This window comes from Telmatherina bonti (assembly GCF_933228915.1).
Source record: "Telmatherina bonti genome assembly, chromosome: 16".
NCBI classification, from domain to species: domain Eukaryota; kingdom Metazoa; phylum Chordata; class Actinopteri; order Atheriniformes; family Telmatherinidae; genus Telmatherina; species Telmatherina bonti.
The window spans coordinates 21,861,833-21,887,687 of NC_136614.1; the positions used below are offsets into that span (position 1 = coordinate 21,861,833).

Below are 25,855 nucleotides of genomic sequence, written 5' to 3' on the forward strand. Positions count from 1 at the left end.
AAATAGTATCTCCACTGAGAAGGAAAGATGTTTGCTCTGTTTTTTTTTTCTGTGGTAATTTTGCCATTCTGCTCATGGTATTTGTATTTTTTTTCACTTAGAAGTTTGATTACAGCTACATTAAACTCAAAGTTAAATTGAGACAGAAATTCCCATTTATTCATGAAGTTACAGATGGCGAGTCAGACCATTTCTGCCTAAATTATTCAGTTTAGGCGTTAAGAACTATGTTTTGAATGTTTAATCAGAATGGTGCATATGGGGACACATCTGCACTGTTTTAGCTACACGTCCCAAATATAATGAAAAAAATTATTTTCTTTGTCCCATTTGAAATGTTGATAGAGGGAAAAAGAATGAAAATCACATGCTTAGAAATAAGTTGCTTTAACTGACTTTTTATTGCCTGATTCAGACAAATTGCTATAAAATGCCCAGCACAGCTTTCTGGACCTCAGATATGTTCCCATTAGCAACATGTTAGAAATCCAATATATCTCATAAAATAAAATGTTTAAACCCCTACACTTCCTTTGTGAAGACCAAATATTTGCAAGAGATTTCCTCTTCATTCAGATTTGTCATCCACCATTTATAACAAAAACTCCAATAATGAGCACACAATGACCTGAGTTGTGTAAATGATTTCATGGCAAAAATACCCAGTAGAATCTTTTCTGCAAATTCATGCAGAATCTAGACATTGCAAATCCAAAAATCAACCATAATTTTGTGATGAAGCTAACAGTTGGCTTTGATAACCTTCATATTTGCATATATCTCTTAGTTGCTTCAGCTTCCATCTGATGTTTCTGATTTTCATGGATTTCTGCTGAAGTATCTCAGGACCAGCCTATTGCTGCAGACACATTTCATCTCCGTTCTGGTATGGTATTTAAAGGATTTCTTATCTGATACTACAGGTTGAGGCTCCGTTTTGGGCCATCATCATATATTCTAACTGCTACATCCTCTGGTTGTGCCATGATGTTGGAGTTTTGCTTTGTTTTTAATGCTAATAAAAGAATTATTTCTTCTTTTGAACACTTCACATGATTTTTGATTTGTAAAAGCATAAAGCTTCGGCTTTAAAAGTTGGAGGTTCATCCACAATTATTCCACCATTAATATCCACCATTATAATTTATTAAACTGACAGAAAAATAACATCTGTTTGTGCAAACAGCCCATGAGTAACACTTCACATTAAAACTAAATAAATTCTTTAGAGGATATCGAGGATGGCAGCTTTACTCTAAGTGATCCAAGGAAAAGATGCCACCAACAGTTATGCCTGGGTGTTTTACAGGTTATGCAGACAGGCAAGTAAAATTGTAAGGTCCAAGTAAAAGGTCACAATTATACATTTAAGGGTTTATCAAACCGTATCAAAATAGATGCAGTGTCAGCTCAAATGAACGTTATGTACTTTCTGTCTGCCACTAGAGGGCAATAAAGCCTTTCTAACCAAAACAAACATCTGGTGAAGATCTTGTTTCTTGTAGATCCTTGTCATCTAAGGATCACTGGGTTCATTATATTTGGTTATCTGATTCTGTTGCTGTTCTCAGGCTTAACAGCATTTTTAGTTTTTTAGGTGATGGTCCGCTTCCTTCTAGTTGCCAATATTATGATTGTAACACTTGCTGCACTTAAAACGGCATTGCTGGTATTAGCACCATTAAAGCCAAGAACAAATATGATTTTATGTTCCTCTAATTTATAAGGTAGAAAGAGCTACCATTTACCCTCTGTAGACCAAGTCATGGTCCGGAGCAACAGCACAACTCTTACAAGAGGCCTTGTTGTACACTAGATGTGCCTTTCTTCAGTGGAAGGCAGTAAGAAAATCTTCCAGAGAGGCTATAGCAATTCTGGGGAAAGGTTAAGCTGACTTTGGATTTTATCCCTTTGAGAAAAAAGGGTAAACTACATCAGAGCATAAAAGCACCAAAGTGGAAAAGTTCAAGACTTTCATTCAATAATGTGGTGGAAACAAAGTAAAAAGAAAACAAAACAAAAAACATTTTCAGTGTATATCATTTGTGGCTTTCATGAATGTGAACCAAGTACTAAAATCAGTATTCCACAGGTTAAGTCACAAGATGGAGCCATTTAGTGACTTTTTAAGTTGTAATCAGGGATACTTCTTGTCATTAAAAATTCCAAGGACAGAATGTATGTCTGTTACAAAGCTTTCTAAAAATGAATTGTGTTGGCAACAATTCACTGTTTAGCAATCATCCCTGAACTGACCAGGTACCATGACTTATCTGGGAATGTGACAATTGTGTACGATTAACTTTTTTTTTTTTTAAATTTATTTTAACTGTTAGTATTATTTGTATACATGATTGCAAAACTTAAAATTGATGGAATTCCTATAAGGGATTATCCTTTCAGAAGTTATACAGGCTCTCTAAATCGGCTGATGAGTGAAACCTTTTTTAGAAGTATAAAAGAAAACAAACATTTAAAAAAAAATCATTACTATTCCGCACCCTAACAGCATCTACATGACTATCAGTTGTTTTTTAAAGAAAGGCGTCAAATGTGGATACAACATCCACATAATGCTGGATAAATAAACAGAACAGCGCATGCGCATTACCTGATCGAGTAAACTGATGACCTCACGCGCAGCCCGGACCAACCAGTCGGTTGAATTATCTCCCAGCCGTCTGGTTTGTGTTTTTTGTGGCTCTTTCCTTACCTGATGAGATTGTGGACACGAATGACAAGAAAAATGCTCAGCGTGGCGAGGTAGGTCTGGTACGCTGGCGTTGTAGCAGAAGCTCTACAACAATAGTCTCGTGAATCGCCTCACCGGGCCGTTTGGCTGCGGTGGCGGTGCTGGTGACCTCCGTACCGGTGTGGCCACTCAACACAGCAGCTTCCAGTCATACTTGTGAGAGCGAGTTTATTTATGCGGTTTGTTTAACTTCTTGGGCTATTTTATGAGGCTACTGAATATAAATGATTTCAGAAAAATCCAGTTAACAAAGTCTGGTCCAGTCTGAAGTCGAAAGGCAGGAGTTCGGGAATATTTGCATGCAATTTGCGAAGTGCGTTTGTGTGCTCGAGCCTGTTTGTTCCAGGGGTAGACACAATTGTGTACATTGCACGAGACGACAGGGAAGTCAGAAGCCGCAGTCCAAAGACATGCAGGGTCCTACAGGCCCTTAGGGATCTCCTTAAAAGCGAGGAGCTGTTAGAAATTCATGTAATTTCCCATGATTTAGAAATGTATTTCTGCAGGATTGTTAAGACAACTGGTAGAGGTATGGACTATTGTTTGAAATGAGTCTAAATGGTAACTTTAATTGACTTTTGGAAACGAGATAAAAGGCAATTCAAAGAACATGCACAACTTATATATATATATATATATATATATATATATATATATATATATATATATATATATATATATACGTGAATATTTCACTCTAACATAACATAAAAGTGTGTTATGTGAGATGACATATATTAGCATGATCTGACCAAAACTGGTTTTAAGGGTATAAATAGACTGTAATTAGAATGATAAATTGTGGCTGTTACAGATGGTATTGTTTGATAATCTTTTTGTAGTGTAGTCTGTGCAAAAATTGATAAAGTTATCTAAATTCATATTTGATCAAAATGGGTTTTCTTATATTAATAGAGACTTCTGTTGTTTGTTTTTCCTGTTTATTCAGTTTTTAATTGATTGTATCTTAAAAGTAAGATTTAATTGGATTTTTGAGTGTGTGTTGGGTGACAGCTCATCACTTGTTTAGCCTAGAATGAAATATTGGCATATTGCATTACAGAAAAAGATCCTGTAACTACAGGTTAGTGCTCCCATTAACCAATGTCCAATCAGTTTACAGATGTCAGGTGTCAAAAATAAAGTTGTGAGCTTCCTCTGTAGCAGCCCAACTGCTACACTAGTCTTTTATAAAAATAGCTTTTCTTTGGTGTTTACAGACTGATGATACCAGACCTGTCATGATATATCATTCACATGTTGCAAAGACAATAAATCACTTCAAATTCTAAATTCAAAAGTTACTCAGGGAGGACCATTGAGATTATTTGTTGTCTTGTACTCAGTTTAAGATTTATCAGAAAAGAATAGCATTTCTTGGAATAAAAAAAGTACATCATTTGGCAACCTGTATGTGCTTGTAATGGGCTGCTGCCTTGTAAGACGGCTTACTGCTGTTTGGTGTGATCTGCAGACGTGTTTGCACTGTGAACATGGAATAAGCCGATGTACCATGCTGTTATTTTGTCCACAGCTTAAATGCTGAGATAGGGTGGTGACTGAGCACTGACAGGTATGGACATTGGAAGAGCATGTCTTGTTTTTGTGAGTAGGTGCAGATAATTGGTCTGTGTTGTAACTTCATTCTTTCCACAAGCACTAAACTGTTATCAGGGCCTGACAAGTGGATATCTACAGGGTTTTACATTATGACTGCTCCTGGACTATCACAGATTAATCAACATACTATTGGCAAAGGCAAATGTTTTTAATGACAGACTTTTTTAATGTTGACACTTTGTCTTATGTACCTAAATGTTGTAACAAGTGGTGCCCACACGTTTTAATGACTGTGTTTATTTCAGTCTGAAGTGTCATTGTGTCATCATGCTTGTCTAGTGAGCAAACAAAACAGATGTTGCATGTGCCTTGATATATTATTTTCATTCACTCTAGCAGGTGCAGTCAGCTCATTTGTTGATAATCTTTTTGGCATACTGAAACATGTCAAATGATGCATTATGGCATTACTTCCTCTTAGCAAGCACAGACTTTAACCAAAGCGGCAGCCCTGTTGTTTTTGTTGGCACCGGTTGTTTGTTGATGTTTTGTGTTTTTTCTCAACATTGCTGAGACATCATGTTTCAAACTCAATTTGATAAAAATAAAAAAGATAGAAAGACAAGTAAACATCAATGGAGAAATTGATGGTGGGATTGTGATTCAGTTTTCTTCAGCACTGGTTGAACACTCGGTCCTGACCAGTAGCTTCTGATTTGAACTTGAATGCCAGACTGAGCATTAACAATGTTGTTGTTAAAAATGGCAGCAGATCACATCACTGATGTTGTCAGTACAATACTAAGTACTTTCTGAGGACATCTGCATGTACCTGATGATGGAAAATGTATAGATAGTGATAGATCATCCCAAATAAAAGCTGAAAAAAAGTCCAGTTTGAGCTTCACAGAGCATAGCATCCACATCAAATGTCCCACTACCACTTTTGATTTCAAATATAGGACATGATGGTAAGTATCCTGATTTGTAAAAGGACTTCTGCATGAGACTGAACAGTGTCTTTACACATAATCTTAACACCTGGATAACTGGGTTAATTAACTGTGTTAAATTTCACAGGGCTGGTTGTGTAGCAGGGTGATCATCTCACTAAACAGCTCACAGTAGCACTAAACACAGAAAGTAAATGACCTCCTAAAAGGGGGGGGGGGGGGGGGGGGGGGGGGGGGGGGAGAAGAAGACTGATGAGTTTTGGAATGGTGGATGTCATTAGGAGTGGCTGTAATGCAGATGAGCCTCCAAGACCACCATCTGTCTGCATGGTTTCTGAATTTTGTGTTGGCATTATAATACAGAAGGAGGTGTAGAACCACAGCTCTGTGACGTCCGATGCCTGGAAAGAAAAATGTATTTCATGATTTTAAGATGTCAATTTTACCAGGCTATCTTAGACAGCTGATAATTTTAGTGTTGTGAAGGTACTTTCAATCATGCACTTTGGAATCCTGTTTAGCCAGTTCCCACTTAATGCTTATGTATCTATGTCTACAATCTCTTTAGGTAAGCAGTAAGTAGATAGGTAATGAATTAAAACATGTTGGTTTCAGTAGGTAAGGCAGCAAATCCAGTTAGTATGCATACCGTAGTTACTTAACTCGGATTAGATATTGACTCATACTGTATGTGTCACACTTAATTCCCTTTCTGTACTTTTACCTTACAGTGGTTTGGCAGTATGCTCATCCGGACGCTTGCTTTATGGAGAGATTTTTCCCCTTAAATATAAAACCACACTCTATATCTATCTAATTTCCACCTGGGAGCTCAGCATTATTATCTTGTGATTTGTTCAAACTGTTTGGCTGTCAGAAAATCTGTGTTACTGTTTTTAGTTAACTGGACCTGAAATAATTGTTATGAACAGCATAGTTGGTCTTTTTATTTTTTTAAAATTTGTGGAATGGTTGTGTCTACTTTCATTGCTGTGTTTTTATTCTACATTACACTGTGACCTCCAGGATCACAGCATTACTATCTGCTTGTGTATCAGAACTAGAGCAACCGTGTCCCTGATGGATTTATCCAGTGATTTTTCATGGATGACAGTACCTAAAAAGACCTTGAATTGTTTGGGGGGGATGGGTTCTTTAAGGTCAGTATCACTCCTGGTTTACAAGCTGGTGTCAGTACTTCATGTTCTGATATCAAGCACTCTTTGCATGATGTGTTAGTGGATCTTGTGGAATAAACGTGGACCTGCTGGCCAATCGCAACAATAAGCCTGTAGAACTGTTTGAATGTGCCATTCTTTGCTTGGTGTGCTTCACTTGGGCCAGACAATAGCTTCATTTAGCATCCCTTCTCTGCTGAGGGCTGCTCTGTCACTATGGCACCCCTGCCAGGCCACACCCTGCCCCCAGTCTGTCCTGACTTTGCACTTGTTCTTGCTATTAAGACAGCTGGGCTTAGACATCCATTGTTAGCCCCACCCAAGACCTAGCCTCAGTCTGAGGAAGGTTGTGACTGTGCTGGCGAACCTTTCAGAGGAGCTAAATAGCCAAACAAAGTTCATATGACCCCTTGCTTTGACTTGAATAGAGACTTTGGATAGAAATTCTCAAAAAGTTTGTACGTTTATAGGAAGAGCTACTACTTCATTCTTCATCTGAAACAAAAACATCCTCAGTAACATGAAAATACATGTACATATTTGTGACACAAAACATAAAACCTTTAGATATTTTTTTTTAAAGGAAAAACCATTATATACTCTGAACTGTCTTTAGGTTATATGCAAAATAAATGGATCACAAGATCAGGCATGTCAGGATATGGATGGCATACAAACTAAACTAAACAGTTTTACTCATAGAAGTCTTGGCTCATTGCTGCTAATGTGATCATTGTTCTGTCTTTCTTGGAAGAAATGGAAAAAACTTGTATTGTTTTGGAGTAAACCAATGTCTTGGATTAATCTGATGTCAAAGACTTCTTCTAATCTGCTGAAAGCTTGCGCTTCACTTTTTGATTATTTTTTAATAAACATTTTTACATATAAAAAAATATGCTAAACATTTATATTGGTGTCTGAGTTTAGGCACCAACCCACTGAGTGCACACTGTTTGTTCATTTTCAAGACTGTTGACTTCTGACCTTCCTGATTGTTCAGGGGTGAAAAGGCAGTGCACACAGTGTCCAGCTCAGTGACTCAGTGGTGGCAGATGTTTAATTAATGTGCTCAGAAAGCAGACTTGAGGCTTCTTGGATAGTAATGGATTCTTCATGAGTAGTCATTTATTCTCAAAAAAAAAAAAAAAAAATTCTGAAATTTGTATAATTGCTAATCTGAATAGCATATATAACAGAAAAATCACAATTTTAAGACATGGCATAAATTGGTTGAAATATAAACATGGAGAATCTAATGTCACTGTTAAAGTGTTGATGCTAACATACTGGTAAATGTACTTCCTTCTACAAAAATCTGTGTTTCTAACTTAGAATCTCTTTGGGTCTTTTTCCAAATCCATCCCAGTCACCATATATTCAGTGCAGCTTTGCCTTCACAGAGCGGCACCTCTTCAGAGAAAAGAGACTTCATCTACAGTCTTGTGGTTCTATAACAAGAACTGGGTGACCTATCAAAATATATATTTTGGGCTACTTGAACCCATGAGAGTACTAAGCTGTGCTGCTTTTTTATACAGGGACCATTTTTTGTGTGTGTGTCAGACGTAACTTATAAAAATTAATGTAATTAAATATATAACTATGATGCAATTAGTTTTTTATATTTTGCTCTTTAGAAGCCATTCATCAACACATCTAAGTGTTTTTTTTTTTTATTTTAGCTGTGGTATATGAAGGAAAGTTCAATGTTCTAGTAATATCACTAGTTTTATTCTGTAATAATGGCCTCTTTAAATCTAATATGATGCCATTTATATCATGAAAGAAAAACAAAACAATAATCTTACTTGTCCCTTGAGAGAAATTTTAAATCGTGTAGTGACATATTTTGAATGTGCATTTTCCTTCTTTGGGGCTTGTTATTTGGAGTAGTTGTCTCAGTTTGCTAGAAGCTGACAAATGATCGCAGTATATTTAAAATATTATGGTTCTGGTTCTGACTGAAGTCTTGTAATTCCATTTTTATTTATTTACGTTTTTATATGCATATTACTTTGTTTTTGTTAATAACTTTACTTTGTCCATTAGTGGTATTCAGTTGTGGTTAATCACAGTGGAAAATAACTGTTCTCTTGGCAGATTGGGGGAAATGATGTAAACCTCAGATTATCATGACAATGAGCATCACAATTAATCACTTTTGTGTGGAAAGAGTTTATGGAGAGTGTTCAAACAAAAGGAGCATGTGTGTCCTGTGTGTGTCTGTGTCCACGTGTTAGGGGGAGTCCCATAACCAAGATGTTGGTTTGGGAGGATGGGAGGTTTAATAGGCCAGGAGGGATTCATGTTTCAGTTCAAGCTAGACTCTTATCCCCTTTGTCTGGGTCACATCATGAATGTGAAATCCTAAAGCAGGGATGCTGGAAAGTAGAATGCTGTATGAGTTAGAAGTTTCTGTAGGTCTGTGAGGTGTCTGCCATTTTTTTAAGACTTATTATTTTTGATGGAGAGATTCCAGCTGGTCAGATGCCAGCATTTTGTCAGACAGTGTATTTAGTCAGTTCAGGCTGCTACTTGCAGTCCTGGTAATGGAATCTCAATTACTAAAACATATGAAATTGAACTATACCATGCACGTTCATGCAATTTTATTCTGTAGGTTTAACAAATCTTCAACCATAAATATTACACTTGCTATGCAGGCTACAAAATCTGATTGAAGAACGTTTTTAGATGCAGAATTAACCTGTTAAGGCATTTAAACACACAGTCCAGGGTATAGAGCTTGATTTGATGTCGGTTTTCAGGCAAACCTCAGCAACTTCACCATGATGACCTCACAAATTATAGTTGCAAAATATATGCTACACGTCATGTTTTATTCCTTCCTGTGACTAGAAAGGGTTAGATGTCAACACGGGCCCTCGCCATACACAAATCCAGAAATGTGTAACATTCTTTGATCGGTAGACTGATATCAGATTCTGCTACAGACTGTGCCAGAGCACGACGTGCTTTATCCTGCTCTTAAAATGCTGCCCTACCCTCCAGAAAGTGAAGCTCAAGTTCTAACATGTGAGTGAAGCAGCAAGGCCAGGAACAAAAATGTTTAGACTAAATCACTTATCCTTTTTTTTTTTGTTGTTGTTTCATTCATGACTTTATGAACTCAGATGTTCTCAGCGACTCATGGGTGTGGATTAAGATTTGCCAAATGTTTAGATTCTTTTTGGACCAATTATGAATGCTCTCAACTTTCCCTGCCAATCCTTCCTGCCTTGATAATCCTCTGCATCATATGTGGGAGTAAATGCATGCTTTGGTTTCTTGCTTTCCTTTGTCATTTGTATATCTCTGAGATGCTGTTGGTATACTTACCATGATAATGTCATTTGCTGTTAACTAGGTTGGCGTCTCAGGAGTCAGTAATGTTAGTCATGCACATTCTTATTGAATTTGAAGAATTTGTGATTGTTTAAAAAAGCGTCTTTGTTGTTAAGCACATTGTTGCTTGTTACAAATAAACAAAATGCTCAAAGACGGCTTTCTTATAGACGTTGACTGCAATCTTCAAGTTTCTTGGAACAGGGCATTGACATGTAAAATGTTTTATTTTCTTTTTTCTCTGTATAAAATGAAAAATGGGCAACAAATCTGTTTTTGCTTTCTTTGTTTTTTTTTTTTTCATTTTCGTTTAATTTAACTTCATTTTGGTCCCATCCTGGAACTTAAGGTATTTTGGTCTCTTTAAAAAATAGGCTTTAGGTTGCTGATAAGATGAACACCTTCCTGCAATATATATCATATATGTACATTTCTGAGGCGTAGCCATTAAAACAGACATAGTTTGATAAGACCAGTTGCAGCCAAATGTTCCTCAATTGCGTCACAGCTTTAAGAGGCAACCACTGTTCATAGTAACATTAATTCTTTTTCTCTCAATTATGTAACTAGTTACACATTTTTCCTACAGTTATTTCTTTAAGCTGAGCTATTTTTAAAGGTATAACCATAAACAGAGACATCATTTGAAGAAGTTTTTTTCCTTTCCTTTCATTTTTTTTTTTTTTTTTTTTTTTTAAGCAAACAATACTGAAGTAATTAGTTTGGCTATTATTAAACAATCATAGCATTTCCATTATTCAAGAGTAGCTCTGCTCTGACCACAATGTTGTTTATGTCTCAGTTGTTTGTGTTGTACAGCTGGTTGCTGAGACACCTGAGGGCAGAAGCTGCCAGGTCAATCCTGTTAAACAGCAGGTGTCCTTGTTAACCTCCCCAAACATCTTTTTCCTATAGTTTCTTCTTTAGCGTAATCTTTTCTTTGGAATGTGCAGAACTTAGTGCAAGGTCTTTGGTGGATTTTCTGTCTTTGATATGTTATTTCAGCTTCTGGCCTCATGTTGTTTTTCTCCAACGAGATTATGACAGCAGATAAACAGCTTACATCTCAGACATTGCACTATGCAATATGGCTGTGTGCGGTATGCCGACTTGTTGCCGCTTTTGACTTTCCCTTTGGACCAGACAATTATCTTTGCATTAAGCTGGCCATAAGCCAGTCTCACATCCATGGAGGAAGTTGAAGATGAGACCAGGACCTCACACCTTTTCACATGGATCTAGCCTGAGAACTCTCTAACAGAGCGTCCATGTGTGACTGTAGCTAATGTGCATGCAGTACTTTGAAGCCTCTTTGCCCTCAGAGCAGGCTGCATACTGATTGGATTATGTTGGATTACCATTACTGTATTTGATTTCTGTGTTTGTGTGGTACCTCTGCTGTAATATTCTGAATGCTAGGCTGCCCGCTCCATTAAAAACCTTAACCAATGATTTCTTAGCACACACTGTTGGCCTACATCTGGAGGGATCAGCCAGTTAAGCCACAGCCTTTTAACCCTCAGTCTTGTCAGTCTGTTACAAGCACGTTCACTGTAGCCGCTTCGTTTCATGTCATGAGATCTTTGCAGTGGTGTCTCAAATTTCCTCCAGAAAGAGCTTCACTCTTCAGCCCTAAGTAATCCAAGTTTTTCTGTAAATGTAGAGATCATTTTTACAAAAAAGTACTTTTTCTCACTATAAAAAAAATGCTGAGAACTTCTTGACATGATCAATACACATGGAATAGATGATTTCAGTAAGATTTGGTATCACTGATAATTGAAAAAATAACCTTTTTTTTTTTTTTTTTTTTAAATCTTCAAATAATACGTTTTGCTCCACTTAAAAGCATTTTTGCTATTCAAATGTTAATAAGTAAGAAGTGCGATGAAGTTTTATAGGAAACAGAAGCTCGTTGAGCAATGTAAAGTACAAGAAAACCAGTATGTGGTTACTGTAGTCATGATCTATCAACTGAAAATTCACCTCACTCTTTTATCATATTAATAACAATATCAATTCATTGGTGGTTAACTTATTGTTTGCCAATATCACAAATTCAGTGATATTAGCAGCCAGTAACCAATATGAGATTAAATCACATGTTGATTTGACGCAATCACTTCCATCCATATCATCAAAACATAATTTTATTTCTAAGCTCAGGCATTTAAAGGAACTACAAAAAAGTTTAACAAAGTGTGTCTGTGTTGTTGAGTCTTAAAAGAAAATATTAGAACATAATCAACAATGGATGCCCACACTATCAATATAAATATGAGATTATTGTAATCCCTAAAACACTTCATGTCAACAAAAATAAGAAAGAAAAGGGAAAGGAAAATGCCAAACCCTGCCCGCATTAAATAAAGATCTGCTTGCATGATATGTAATCTATATCATTTCTACTTGCAAAACTTTGTGGCCCCGTAGAAAAAAAATCCTTTTAAATATGTGATGCTGCTCAGTCGGTCTGCTTGAGTTAAGTTCCATAGTGTGAAGTTTTACAGAAATCCAAACCGAGTTGGACCAAATCACTCAAACAATTCTGGTTTTAATGCCACACACATTTTGTTCCTTTTGTTTTATGTCAGAATACTGCTCCAATACACAACAGAACCTTTGCACATTTTCTCAGTGACTTTCCCCTTATCAAAAGCTAACTGGGCGCCCATCTTGCATCCTACTTGCACTGTGATCTCTGTCTAGTCAGTAAAAGTCTCAACCTTTACTTTCATCTTATTACCATGTTCTGTCCTTCTTTTTCCTTTTCTCTTTTCTTTTGTTAATATCTTGATTTTCTTTGCTGAATCAGCCACGGTGCACTTTCAAAGCAGCCTGTGTGTTTATGTCTTCTTGCTAACACGTGTGTAAAACATAAATGCTACAATGTCTCACAGTGTCCTGAAATATAAAGTGCAGCTTGAGTCCTGATATTGCACATAATAGATGTTAATGTGAGAACGCAGAGTTTAAGGTCAGAAAGTTACGTAGTGCATCTGTAACATCTAAACGTCTTTTTTTTATACTGTCTTGAACTGCCCTTTCATGTTTGCAATTACTTGAGTGCATTCGAGAGATTTGTGGATGCAGAAAGTTGTGTGGGCCTTCTTGGTTAAACCTGATTCAGAGTAATTACAAGCTTTCTAAAGGGTGGGTAGAGACCACTTTGACCCTTTTAATTCTGGCATTTAATTTGTGAATGACAGGGTCTCCTGCAAGGGAAGGGCTGCATGGTTGGAATTTATGGATATTACCCCGCCCTTTCTAAACCTTACGGACATGGTTTAGCACTGTTCTCCTACACAATATGAAATGAGCTCTGTTATGATGTCCCCCTTTACATATATCTTTGCAGTAGTTTGTGACATTTCTTTAATTTTGTTCTGTTTTCAGGCTGTCATTCACAGTTGAGCGTGGATTAAATGTGGCAGTGATGTGTGAACCCAACTTGAGGTCTTTTTTGGTAAATTGTCCTTGACACGACCTGTCTACATCATCTCCTCTTTGTATCCCTGAATTGACCCCACACTGTAAGCTGTGTCAATTTTGTTTCACAACAGCCCTTTAATTTTCTACGTAATCAGAAAAAGTAAGCTGGCAAGTTTATCGTCCTAGCTGAAATTTCAGGAATGGCTGCAGTCTGAGACCAATTACACTTGCATGCTGCATATTCTCACTGTTGATGAATAGCAAACCAGGTACCAAACTTTTGCACCTTTCAGCTTAAGCTTACAATTGACTTATTTGTATCACTGCTCTTTTTACTTGGACAACATCTGATACAAAATCATAAAAGCTGTAGTTTGTCAGGCCTTTCATGATTAATCATTAACTGGAAAGTTTAGCAACGATCTTCTCAGACTTCTCAGTTGCTGTCAGAGAAAGCCTCAAGCTAATGCTGAAATGCAGAGGCTGTCATGGATTATGTCATTCAGGGCTGCTAGTTGCTGCTGTTACATGATCCTACACATTGTGCAACTCATTTGGAAAAAAAGTTTGTTGAATGGAAAAATATTGGTTGGCAGGGTGCTGGTGATCGATATTTCATCCAGGATACAACCCATTGTAGTTAGCGCCAGTTTTCTAATGTCTCCTCTTTTAAATTATCCTCTTTTTTTGTAATTAGGAATAAGTTGGGGTTTTGTTTTGTTTTTTTATTGATAGACATGACTTTTACCATAGAAACACTTAAAACACAGTAACAATTTTTTGAAGAGAATTTTTAATCAAAAGTCAATACTGATCACACTTTAGAGACAAAGGACAGACTAGAACAAAGCTGCAGGACAATATTAGTGCTCATGAAAAATTTCACCACCCCTCTGTGTCCATCCATTTTCTGTTGTACCTGGTGAGCGTGAGGTCAACAAAACATCAGTCTGCTTGTATTGACACAGGAGATATGTCCCACCAGAACAGAAGCCCTCCATGAGAACGGGTCCTGTCTGTTATTCCAGCTGCATGACATTCTTTTCAGAGGCAGCTATCCAGGACTGTACAGCTTCCACTCTTATCCATTCATGACTGCACCGGCGCGGCTCGCCACTGATGTCTGTTATACTGGCCCAACTGAGATAAATCCTTTCACACAAGCCCAGTTCTACGCATACATGGCACAGACCTAAACGTGGAAACGTGATGTATGATATGCACTAGTCACAGCATGTGACTTTGAAGTGGTTCAGAAATCTTAAAGGTGCAGGCAACATTATGTGCTGGCATCTCCAAATGGCAAGGAAATGCAGCTGTTGTAAGTCTTTCAACTTTTTATAACCCAAAAATCATGGAAAGTGACACTAGTAACCTCTCTGACCAGTAAAGACATGTGCAAAGTAGCAGTCTGTGGAGGCAATGGTGACATTTTTAATACTTCTCCTGGTTTCTCTCAGCTGGTAAGGAAGAGGATTTAATTTTACTTTTCGCTTTGATTTGTGACTTCCTTTTGGCTAGGCAGTGTCTGAGCCCGGACTTCTCCTAAGTACCGTAAATCCACAGTCTCATTTACAGCTTCAGTTGCAAGGGATGTGATTCTGTACTGTGTCACTGCATCGTTTTCTGAATGTGATCATTGGACAGAACTTTTTAAATGAAGTATACAGTCAAAGCCCAGTGACATCTTGTTGATCTCCTGCTATCTTAGAGAAAGGCTTGACTCGCCAGTGAAGAAAGAGAAGTGACTGACTAATAGATGACATTCTTTGTCAACACCTGCACTAAACCTGTAGGGCCTGACTCAGGAAGACAACTTTTGTTTTCCTATGAGAGCATGTCTGATTTTCTCACCCTCTGTGAGCAAAAATGAGCTAAAAAGACATTAGTATAGATGAAGTGGCTTCTGTAATTACATCAGGTAAACTGACTCCTCTAATGTAGTTTCAGTGCTCGTCAGACACTGCTGCATTTGTTTGGATAGTTTTTTGTTGTTGTTGTTCCTAAGAAGATGAACCAATGTTTTACACCCCATTCAAAAAACTATGATGCTGGATAATCTGACAAATGATTTTTATCTAGAAATTAAAAAATGGAAACCTCGGTTTTTTTGGTTTCACAATATTTTTTAGAAGTACTTGTAAAACAAGGTTTGCTTAAAAAAAAACAAAAAAAAACAACAACTTTCATGACTTATTGCTCTGTCTTGATACATGGAAAATATGGACTTCATCTGAATTGAAATAGTTCTTTATTCATTAACCTAGTGATTTTTTTATAGCAAAATCTTGCTATAAAGTTAGATTTATCTGGCATCATGTGATCAAGTGTAACAATTTAATTGGCACCTTGCAAAGGAAATCATATTTCCAAGACAAATTTATTTTGTCATTCATACAGTAGGATGTCAAAGTGCTACTTTTCTAGGAATGTTTCTCGATGCTGTATTGTATTAGTTAACAATTATCTGATGCACGAGTGATGCATGTGCTGTAAATCATGTGGGAGTGCCAGAGATTGTTATGATTAAAATTGTTTGTAAAGGTCTTGTTGCCTCATTGTGTGCTAGTCTATAAAAGTGAATTCTGGGCAGTTTTATTGGTTGCATGCACTGAGGGTGTGTTATTGTGCGCAACAAAACAGTACAGAACAGCTCAGTTTTGGGGTTTTTTCTTAGTTTTCGTTCTTAAGTTTATGCCTTTGTGATTATTTCACACCCACTTTAGCTTTGCCACACATTTCATCCCTACCCTACCCATCCCCTCATATACCCCACACATTTCACACCTTAGCTTTGTTTTCTCCCTGCAGCTTTCCAAACAAAAACTGCTCAAACAAACCCTAAACAAGCTGCCCAAATCCCATCGAGGAGGGGGAGGGACTGAGTTGGGCGGTGGTTGCTGCTCGGTTGCATCCTATTAGGACTGGGAGTGTTGAAAAGGGGTGTGGCCTGGAGCCAGTAACATCTGTGCCTGTCCCCTTTGCCCCCACAGAATTCTGCAGAGAAAGGCAGGGAGAAAGAGGCTAGGGAGGGAGACGATCTGCCGAAGACTGGCTGGCCAGCTGGCTCATTGCAAGATCTCAAACAGTTGATCAGTCTGTATGGCGGTTTTATCTCTTGTTTGCCCCCTAGTCAACAGAGAAAAACGTGATCCATCAAACTGGGTTTTTTTTTTCTCGGCTAAGTGTGACAGGCTTTGAAAAGGTGCTTAATAGTCACTCCAACAGATTAATTTGAACCTGTGTGGATTACACACCTTGCACAGGAAATGCTCTGCTGCGTGCTGTGTATGGACATAGTTTTTTTGTCGACAGTGCAGAAAGCTGGATACTGCAGTGACTCCAGGATATAAAGGGAATGTCCAGAGCACAACAGAGGCAAGCTCACTCCAGGACAGGGTAAGACGAGCTCAGTGAATCTGTCTATTCTACCCTATAATCAAATAAATGCACGGAAAAGGACTGCGGGAGACGAAGCCGACTATCTGCTGACTGGAATGTATGTGTGTGGACTGCATGTGACCAGTAAATAGTGAGAGGCTATCAGTCTGAGAGTGGATGAAGGGAGTTGTGGCTGCTGGTTTGCTTTATCACTCCACAGGACATGAACTGGATTCCTCTCCCTAATACGTAGGTGATTGTGTCATGTCTTCTAATTAGGAGGTGTTGGTGCAGAAAACTGTGTTGCTGTAGTAACCAGGGGGAGGGGAAGGATGACATGGATCTTCAGCTGGGCCCTGGGGCTGATTTCATGGTGGGAGAGTTGTCCTCTGTATGTGGGGAATGCCCCGTAATGACAAGGCTGCTCCGGTGATCGGGTGAGGTGGTGGTAGAAATATGTGTTCTCAAATACGCAGGCTGCAGGCTGCTACCTCCCACAAGCTTCTCTCCCTGGTTTGACGAACGCTGCCCATTATCAGTGTCAAGTGAGTGTGTGAGAGTGAGGGTGGCATACTTTTTCCATGATGTGGGCGGAGTGCAAATAATCAGGTCAATGAAATGGAAAGTCACCTTGCGCAGAGAAGGGTCTGCTCATTCTCCTCACTCATTTGCTGCTGCTGCCCATCCTTCTCAGGTTCCACTCTCACTTCCCTAGGCATTCTCAGGAGGCTGTGTATCCCCCACATTGCGTGTGTTACAAAGCATCTACAGCTATTCTTTGTAAATCTGCCAGATTTTGTGATGAGAGACTAGATTTTTACCCTGTAATCCTTAATGGTTTTGTTATTTGTTTTTGTCAGCTGAATTAGAGAGGCAATCCTATTTTCTTCCTTAAAGCATCCATAAGAGATTAAAAAGGAGGGTAATGTGCACTGTAAGGGGCTTACATTAAATCACCCACCCAGCTTCCACCAGTCACCCTCCACTCTGGTTACCATAGCAACTGAGGAAGAGACAGGGATTTTTAAAGGCCACGCTACAGCTCAGGGTATCCTCAATAATTTCAATGCTCTTCATGCCACTTTATTGACTGTCAGGTTGCATATTGAAATGATGAGAATAAAATATGTAAGTATTGCTGAACTGCAAGCAGCTGTTCACATAATTACGTTTTCTATAATACTGCATGCTGTAGTGTGACCATAGATGTACTCGACAATGTATTCATCATATAAGTCCAGGCATTTTAATATTTCTTGAGCTGTGTAAATAGTAATCCTCTGCTTGTTCCTTATTTTTTTGTTATGGTTGATATTGTTGGTATAAGATGGTATTGAATTGTTTACTTTTCTAATGGTATCTAATGACATATGACTCAAATGGTTTATTGTCAATTACATGCTGACAACTGAGGCAAAGTTGCTCAAATGCCCTTTCATCGTGTGCTTTTTCAGTAACATGTTTTTTTCATAATCTCTTAAATTGCTTTAATATTGAAGTCTTTAACTACAATGAACATGTTCTTACCATTGAAGGCAGAAAGGATAACTTTATACACCTAAGAAAACAGTTCTGTAATTTATTTGCCCAACTTTGAATATCCTTTCAAATAAATGTAAGTTTAGTTGGTCTGGGGAAAAGGCAAGATATTTAATATACTGAAATGTATGAAACAGACCTTGTCTTTCTGGGAGAAGAAAACATTTTTTCTCCCTGATTTCTGGAATAGTGCCAGAAGGTAGCACTTTGATAATTAAACTGAAACACTGGTTCAAGTTTTTCATTCTTTTCCCCAATTTTAACCTCCACTTAAAGGCCTGACCTGTGGAAGAATGCTAACATGAGTGGGGGGGTTGCAGAGCCTTTCTGTAGAACGAGTTTGACAACCTTGCCAGTGAAAAGAGCAACAGCCTTTTAACACACTTTTTAATCTCTGTCCTCCCTACATTTCAGACACACACTCCCTAGTCCCAAATTTACAGCTCCATGCTTTGTACAGTTTTTCTTTCACAAGGAATTACAGAAAAATGCCATCAGGAACAGTTCAGCATTCAGAAAAGAAAATATTTGTTATTCTGAGACTGAACGCAATTAGGATACTGAAAATGATAAAAGAAATTAATTTAGGAGACGAGCTGCTTTGTTAAAATATATCTGTGTCAAATGTGACGTTTTTGTCCTCTCCTGTATTCATCTTATTATAAAAGTTTAATTTATAATTCATACACAAGATGAGCCTAGCAATTAAGTGACTCTTCAAACTTGACTTGCTGGTGAACGAACTTTCCAAGGCAAATAAAACAAAAAACAAAAACGTAAACAACACTGAGGAACATCTGCCTATTAGTACTAGGTCTGTATGACCCAGTGGCAACACCTTTGTGGAATTGTGTTGCCGGCTAGACCAAACATAACGTCAACAGGGCAAGTTAAACGTCTGGCTTTTCACCATTTGCCAACCAGTCTTTATCTTTTATCTCTTCCTTTTTGATGATAACTTTTTACCAGATTACCTAACTGTTGAGGCTGTAGATCCAGTCAGCCTATCCCCATGATAGGCTTACTTCAGAAGAAATGTGTGAAGATCACGGGTTTGTATAATAAGGAAAGATGTGGACAAATATTAGATTACCTTTATGTAACATGGCTAATAAAATTTGTTATTTTTAGCCACTAACTGTATGTTAACAACAGAGTAGTCATATTTGACTGGTGATAACATACACTGTCAGATTTATTTTTTCATTTGTCACGATTGATATTGAATATAAATATAAAACTCATTTTTATTCTTCTTTTTTGTCCCAAATAAGCACATGTACACCACAACACTATAAAATCAGATCTGAAACTTTGCATAACAGTTTGAGGTTGCTTTAACCTTAAATGTAATTGTGACTTACTACACTTAGCAAGGATGAGTCGAGCTGAGTTTAATCAACCTGCACAAGATTCTTCCAAAGGAAGAGGAGGAAAGGGGACACAAACCTGTGGTTGTGGCAACATTTGCTATTTTGCTAGATTATGAAAGAGAGAGTTTTTTTTTTTTTGTTTTGTTTTTAACTTATTTTTAAATAAGTATAATTTTCAAAAGGTATCGGTATATTACTATTTCAATAAAGTTTGCTAATTACTTTTTACCAAATATCATAATAACTTACAGAACATAATGCCCCCTTTCAGTTATGGCAAGATTTGGTGATTATATACACAGAGACACAGAAGTATACAAATAAAAATAAAAAGGCTACTCCCCGGACAAGAGGGCCTGAATTGTGAATGGGAGAGCCTCGCCCTCTTGAGCCTGCCTGTATAGATCCGGCACTATGTGCAATACTTCCCCTGTCTCTGTGTTGTTACCCCCCTTTCCTCTCTCTTTCTGCATCTTTGTATGTTAATCCTGTAATCTGAGAGCTACTTCAACACTGCTCTCTCAGCCATTTGACATTAATGCTCCAGAGGCAATGCCTGTGTCATGTCCTGACACACAGTCATGTAATTCAAATGCACATGAGCATAAACATATCGGAGGTAAACAGCTGTACTACAGTGACAGTGCTGTGCTCACAATATGGACACTTGTTATGACTCTCAACTGGCTACCAATGAGAAGTGATTTTAATCTCCCTTTTACCTGCCAGTCAACATTGCTGTCATGGCCCACTTATTTTTTGGTGTCTTTCCAAGACTGCATGTGTTTACTCATTGTGTACTCTCTGTATGCCATTAAGTAATTGGCAGTGATAGTTATCTATGTAGGTATCCTGCTGGGGAATTCTGTGCTAAACCACAGAAACTAGCGCCCAAATAATTGACACACATTTGGGGATTACTATGGGTTGTCTCGAGATCTGTTTATTTGCTCAGTTATTCATTACATTAATTTTATATTTTCATATATAATATATACTTATTTGAGAAAGCAAACCTTGGAAATACATAAGCTAACATATGAGCATGTTTATGTTTCACATATTACATTTTTCAATTCATTGTAACAGTTTATAGTGACTACAGCAGGTTCCTACACTGTGGGTTGCTTAGCATTTACACTGCTCTGGTGACATGATAATCAAATTGGACGACTGATTCATGCCAAATCCTAAATCAGAAAAGAAGATTAAATTCTTTGCAGCAAATACTATTTTGTTGTGCCTGTAACACAACTACAGCTAAACTCTACAAACTATATAGTTGTGTTCCATCTTTATCAAATTTACTGTAATTTTACAGTGTTTGCTCATGTTTGCTGTAATAATTCCCCCATTCTTGTTCTTTTTTGTCATCTTTGATTCCTCTGCTTTGCTCCATCTGAAACATCAGAGAGGTATTAATCAGTATTTTGTTCCAACAAAAAATGATGTAAACTAATATTCTGGCTTTAGTTGTTTTAGATGAAAAAAAATTAAAACTATATCTGAGTATAAAAAAGCTGCTGAGAAATGCCAGATAGTTCAGAAGAAGGTATTTTGCACATCTGTTTTCAATATACAGCTGTCCACTGTGTTCTCTTTCCAAGGTTGCATGTCTGCTCTAAGTCAAGCACATGCTGGCTAACTATAATCATCTTAAAAATGACCTGTTTAGTATTTATTAATTAAGCAGATAAATCTAACTATTTCAGTGTAACCTATGATCTGTTTTTTTCTTATTATTTTTAAGAGACATTTCTTCATATTTATGAAGATGTTTTTAACACAGCATTACTTCAGACTCTTTAGGAAAATGTACATTATAAAGAAAATCATACTAAATTTACTTGCGCTGCCTGTGTCCTTGAGGAAAGCGATGCTTTTTCACTTTTACAGTCTAGTGATGTATCAATGATTGGAATAAGATCAGAAGAAAGGAAAGCTAACGAAATACCTGGTTGTATTTGTACATGACTCTTCTCTGAGCCATGTACACAGTACACCATAACACAGTTCTCTACTGTTGCCTATCCTCCTGTCTGACAGCTCTGCAGGTTTAAATGTAGAGTTGTTGGTTAGGCACCATGCACAGACTCACACACTTTTACAAACACTGAGATTCTTTTTTTGTTTCTGGACTCTGGTCACCCACCAAACCACATGGTCAAGAAAACAAAAAGACCATCCAAAGACAGAAATCTCCCACAAACAAAGAAAGAAGTGTTTTATATCGGCAGGCGGGGTCTGATTATTGAACGTGTGTGAATAATATGTATGAGCACAAAAGAATCTGTCTCTTACTATAATCAGCAACTTACAAAATGAATATTGTTTCCTCTGTAGTTCAGTCCAAGAGGAGGATTTATGGTGGTGTAAACTAGGAATTGCCATTTTAGGAAATTTTTTAAGTCATCTAGTCAAACCAATCTGAATTTAAAAATACTTACACTTCTCTTCAAAAAGAAATTGTAAAACATTCCCTAAGATGTGTTTTTGAAACGCTTTCCCCTCCAAACAGAGGTCGGGAGGCTTAAAAAAACTAGGTGATTACACCAGAGCTGAAGCTGCAGCTTCTGGAGCTTCAGAGTTTGCTCCCTTCACCTTCCTCAGCAGTAGTAAAACACACTGCTGTAACTAAAAGAGCTGAGTTGTGTTTATTGGTACAACGTGTAGAAAAAAATTCACGTTCATCATAAACAGGCACTTAATCACAACTTTCTCTGCTCTGTATTCCTCCCACTCTAAGACCTGCCATGCACCATTTTTAATAATCGATTAGTCGTACACATCCTTATTATAAACAGCATTCCTTTTGATTATATGGAAAGCACAGCTGTTGCATAGTTTTATCATAAACTCAGACTGCTTTCATTTGTAACATGCCCAGTAGGAGGATCATCTCTGTAAAGCACCATTAATCCCAGTAACGTCTTGACCAGCTGTGATCAGTTTTAATAGCTAAGCTGCACTTGCAAGATGTGTTCTCTCAGCTACAGCAGGTGAGGGTGTTGTTGCATGGGTGCTGTTCAGGGTCACAAGTCTCACCTGGATATGAAAGGAATGTCCTCTTGTTGCAACAAGCCTCTGTTTTGTCGGGAACGTTGACCAATTGACAGACAACCTCCGGGCGCTCATGTCAGAGCGCTCAGGTCCCACAGGTTAAATAGTTACAGCACAAAAACAAAGTCTTCAAAGTGACACAGTCTACCTCTTCTGTTCAAACCTTCCCTCTCCCCTCTCCACATGGTCGAGTCACGGTAAATCCACAGCTTCCTGCAGCTGCATGGAGACCAGCCTTGTCTCTTTTTGGCTCACAAGTTTATACAAAGTTTACAGCAGGCTTTAGCTAATGGAAAAGATGGACAGCTTTGTGGACTAATATGGTCAATGAGACCTTTGAATTGCTTCTTTCTTTCATGTCAGAGTAGAAGGTGAGCATGAAGCCAAGCAGCTGCTGTTGAGGCCTCCAGTAGTCAATTTGGAAACATCCAGGATGTGTCAAAATAAATACACTATTCGGTGTGTAAGTAAGAGGGAACTGCTGTGTACTTTATCCCACATGTGGCCATTTGGCCCGAGGCACCATGTCTTTCATTCACTGCCGTCTGTATATATTAATATGCTTCCTCTCTTTATTTAGAAGACAGATTATTTTGTCTGTGGAACAAGCTTTACTAGGTTTAATTTTCTTTGAGAGTTTGCCAAGGTAATAATATTTATACCATTAGACCATTATACCAATTTGGTTACCATTAGATGACAGTTATTATTAGCCTGCACTCTCGACTGATGTCTAGTGTTTTGGATCAAAACAGTCATTGCAAGTTATTATATAGTCCGCTTTTGTCAATATAAAAAAATAGTTTTCATGCAGGTTTTCATTCTTATATTTTGATTAGATTTTATTGTGATGGGTCATAATGTTTTGTTTTTTTTAGTGTCAGTTTTCTAAGAGTCATTGCTTTTCCTCATTCACTTGCTACTTTGAATTTTGCAATCTTTTTGTCATGTTAATGTTTTGCAAAGTTGCCCAAAGTCCACATTGAAATGAGTTTTTCCTTCGCTCCTCTTGAACTGTTTGAAACTCAGCTGTTCAGCATTTACACCAATGACTTGTTGACATCATCATGTAACAAATTTCATGAAGCCTGTATAATGGCTTGGCATGGCCTTAAACAAAGCTACGCAGCAAGAGCAGCTGCTGCAGTCTGCCATTCCTAACTCAAATGTCTTTGCCATGAGAAAAGCAAACAGAATTTTCTGTTACAGGCTTCAAGAGCAAACACTAGAGTCTGGGGATCTCACAACATGGTGAATTAGTTTTATCCACTTAGCCATTACCATAACAACAAGAAAATCTCAATATTTCTTATTCTATCACAGTTGTATTTAAGGTGACAGATGTTTCCATCTGTTTGCCCGTCTCCCAATTTCTCTGCTCTCATGTACACTATTTACATTTAATTAAGGCTGAGGAAATTCATATTTATTTGCATGCTTATATCTGTTTCATCTGTCAGATAGTACAATGAATATGAAATGGTAACTGAAACATGTTAAGCAGCAGTAAATTCCAAGATTTTTCCCAGCTGCCACAGAAATGGTGTGCTCTAGGTTCACATATTTTTTTTTACATGTAAAATAATCAGAAAACTTGAGTTTTCTTTTTTCTTTTAAATGTCATGTCATTTTGGTAATGTGAATTTTCCACATTTTTATATGAAATTAAGAATGTGGAAAGAGAGTCTTTGGGGCAGTTTTCAGAAACTTTTTACCACATATACTGTGTTTTATTATATTTCCAAACCAAAGGGCAGAGTTAAAATACTGAAGGGCAATCAAATTATGAAAAGTTGTCATTGCAGTGTGGGTTTCTATGCTTTCATAAATAATCACAGCAAAAAGTTCTCAAAAACATTAATGGCAATGTGTGAAAAAAAATTGTGGATCATGGTATTCATTAACTTCTGCATGTGTTTGTCTTTCAAGTTCAAATATGTACAGATGAACAACTGGTTCAGTGGGTTTAAGAGGATGAGAACAATGATGATGATGATGATGGAGCAGCTATCAGAGAAAATGTGTTTTTGGAACTTCTTAAGTAGTCTTGCGCACTGAAGAATAAAACTGAACCTGCAGATGAACATAATTTGAGCTTTTAAACAATTTTAAGACGAAGTATGAGAATGTTTATTATTACAGCAGGCACATTTAAATCTTTTGCAGTTGATCTAAAAAAATACTACTGCTGGAGTCAAAACCAGACATCTCTTTATTGGGGTAGGCCACACAACTCACTTTTTATATTTGACTATTAAGATGAGGTTGCCACAGGAAATGTCCTCATTTTCTACTTTGGAAAAAATAGCTGTTACCTCAGCTCACTGAGAATAGTGTCCCACAATTTCTGATTACAGTTAAGGACATGACCTGACCAGACTAACTTTAGAAATGCATCTCACTGCACATGATGCATTCTGTCTGGGTGTGGACATTGACTTATGGAAATCACAGTCAAAAGGCAAGTGAATGTCATGCCCACTGGGCTGCCAGTCAACAAGAAAAGACTTCCAGAAATTTTACAGGTCAGTGCAGTCTCTGTGTGTTTGATACTTAGCTTTATACTGCTTATGAAAACAAGGACGGAGACAGCATAGCTGTGGTGATGATGTGCCGACACAACAGCATCCTTCCAGATATCTGGACACAACACCGTAGCAATGTTTTTGTGAAGGCGTTTTAACATTAATGTGTTTGTTAATCAAAGATTTACTAGTTTCTGTCACAAAATATGTGGTCTGTTTGATCTAATAATTACCTTTGTTTTATACCAGTTTTGCCTTTAACAAGGATTTGAGCAGGCGTCAGTCTTAGGTCTTAATCTTTCAAAACAATAAGAAGAAAACATGACTTTTTCATCTGATCTCAGGTCAGAGATGGATGATAAAAAAAGACAGGTGCAGCCCAAAAGGAATGTTATCTTGTTTGTCTTACACCAGAGAATCAGACTCCCTGTTTCCTTCAAAAATATATATGGAGTCATGAATTATGACAAGAAAACTAATGCCTGAACCAAAATTTCATGCCACTTGTTAGATATCAGTACAAATAATTCAAAGCCACAAACGTAAACTTAATTATTATAAAACTTGAGGAAAAGTTGGGAGAACTGGAAAGTCACGAGGTTTATCATCCTTGGTCCATTCATCTTTGTAGCAATGTGTTAGTACATCTAGTATTTAAGAGCTAATAACATATCAACATTTACAGTACATAAACATTCAGCACTAGACAGCATCAGGCTTGGTTCTTCATCTGGTGAAACTTTGTGGAATGTGCTCA

At 37.5% G+C, this 25,855-nt stretch overlaps 1 protein-coding gene across 3 annotated transcripts in view; it reads left to right on the forward strand.

Annotated features, from left to right (window-relative positions):
- The first annotated feature begins 2,740 nt into the window (after positions 1-2,740).
- Positions 2,741-25,855, forward strand: part of daam1b (dishevelled associated activator of morphogenesis 1b) — a 44,557-nt gene continuing 21,442 nt past the window's right edge. For 2 of the 3 annotated variants that reach the window (XM_079256017.1, XM_079256019.1), the window contains exon 1: positions 16,284-16,619. The gene's annotated coding sequence lies outside the window, so the exon portion shown is untranslated. Of the gene's footprint in view, positions 2,764-16,283; positions 16,620-25,855 lie in introns of those variants that run through there. The other variant, XM_079256018.1, reaches the window with a different exon arrangement.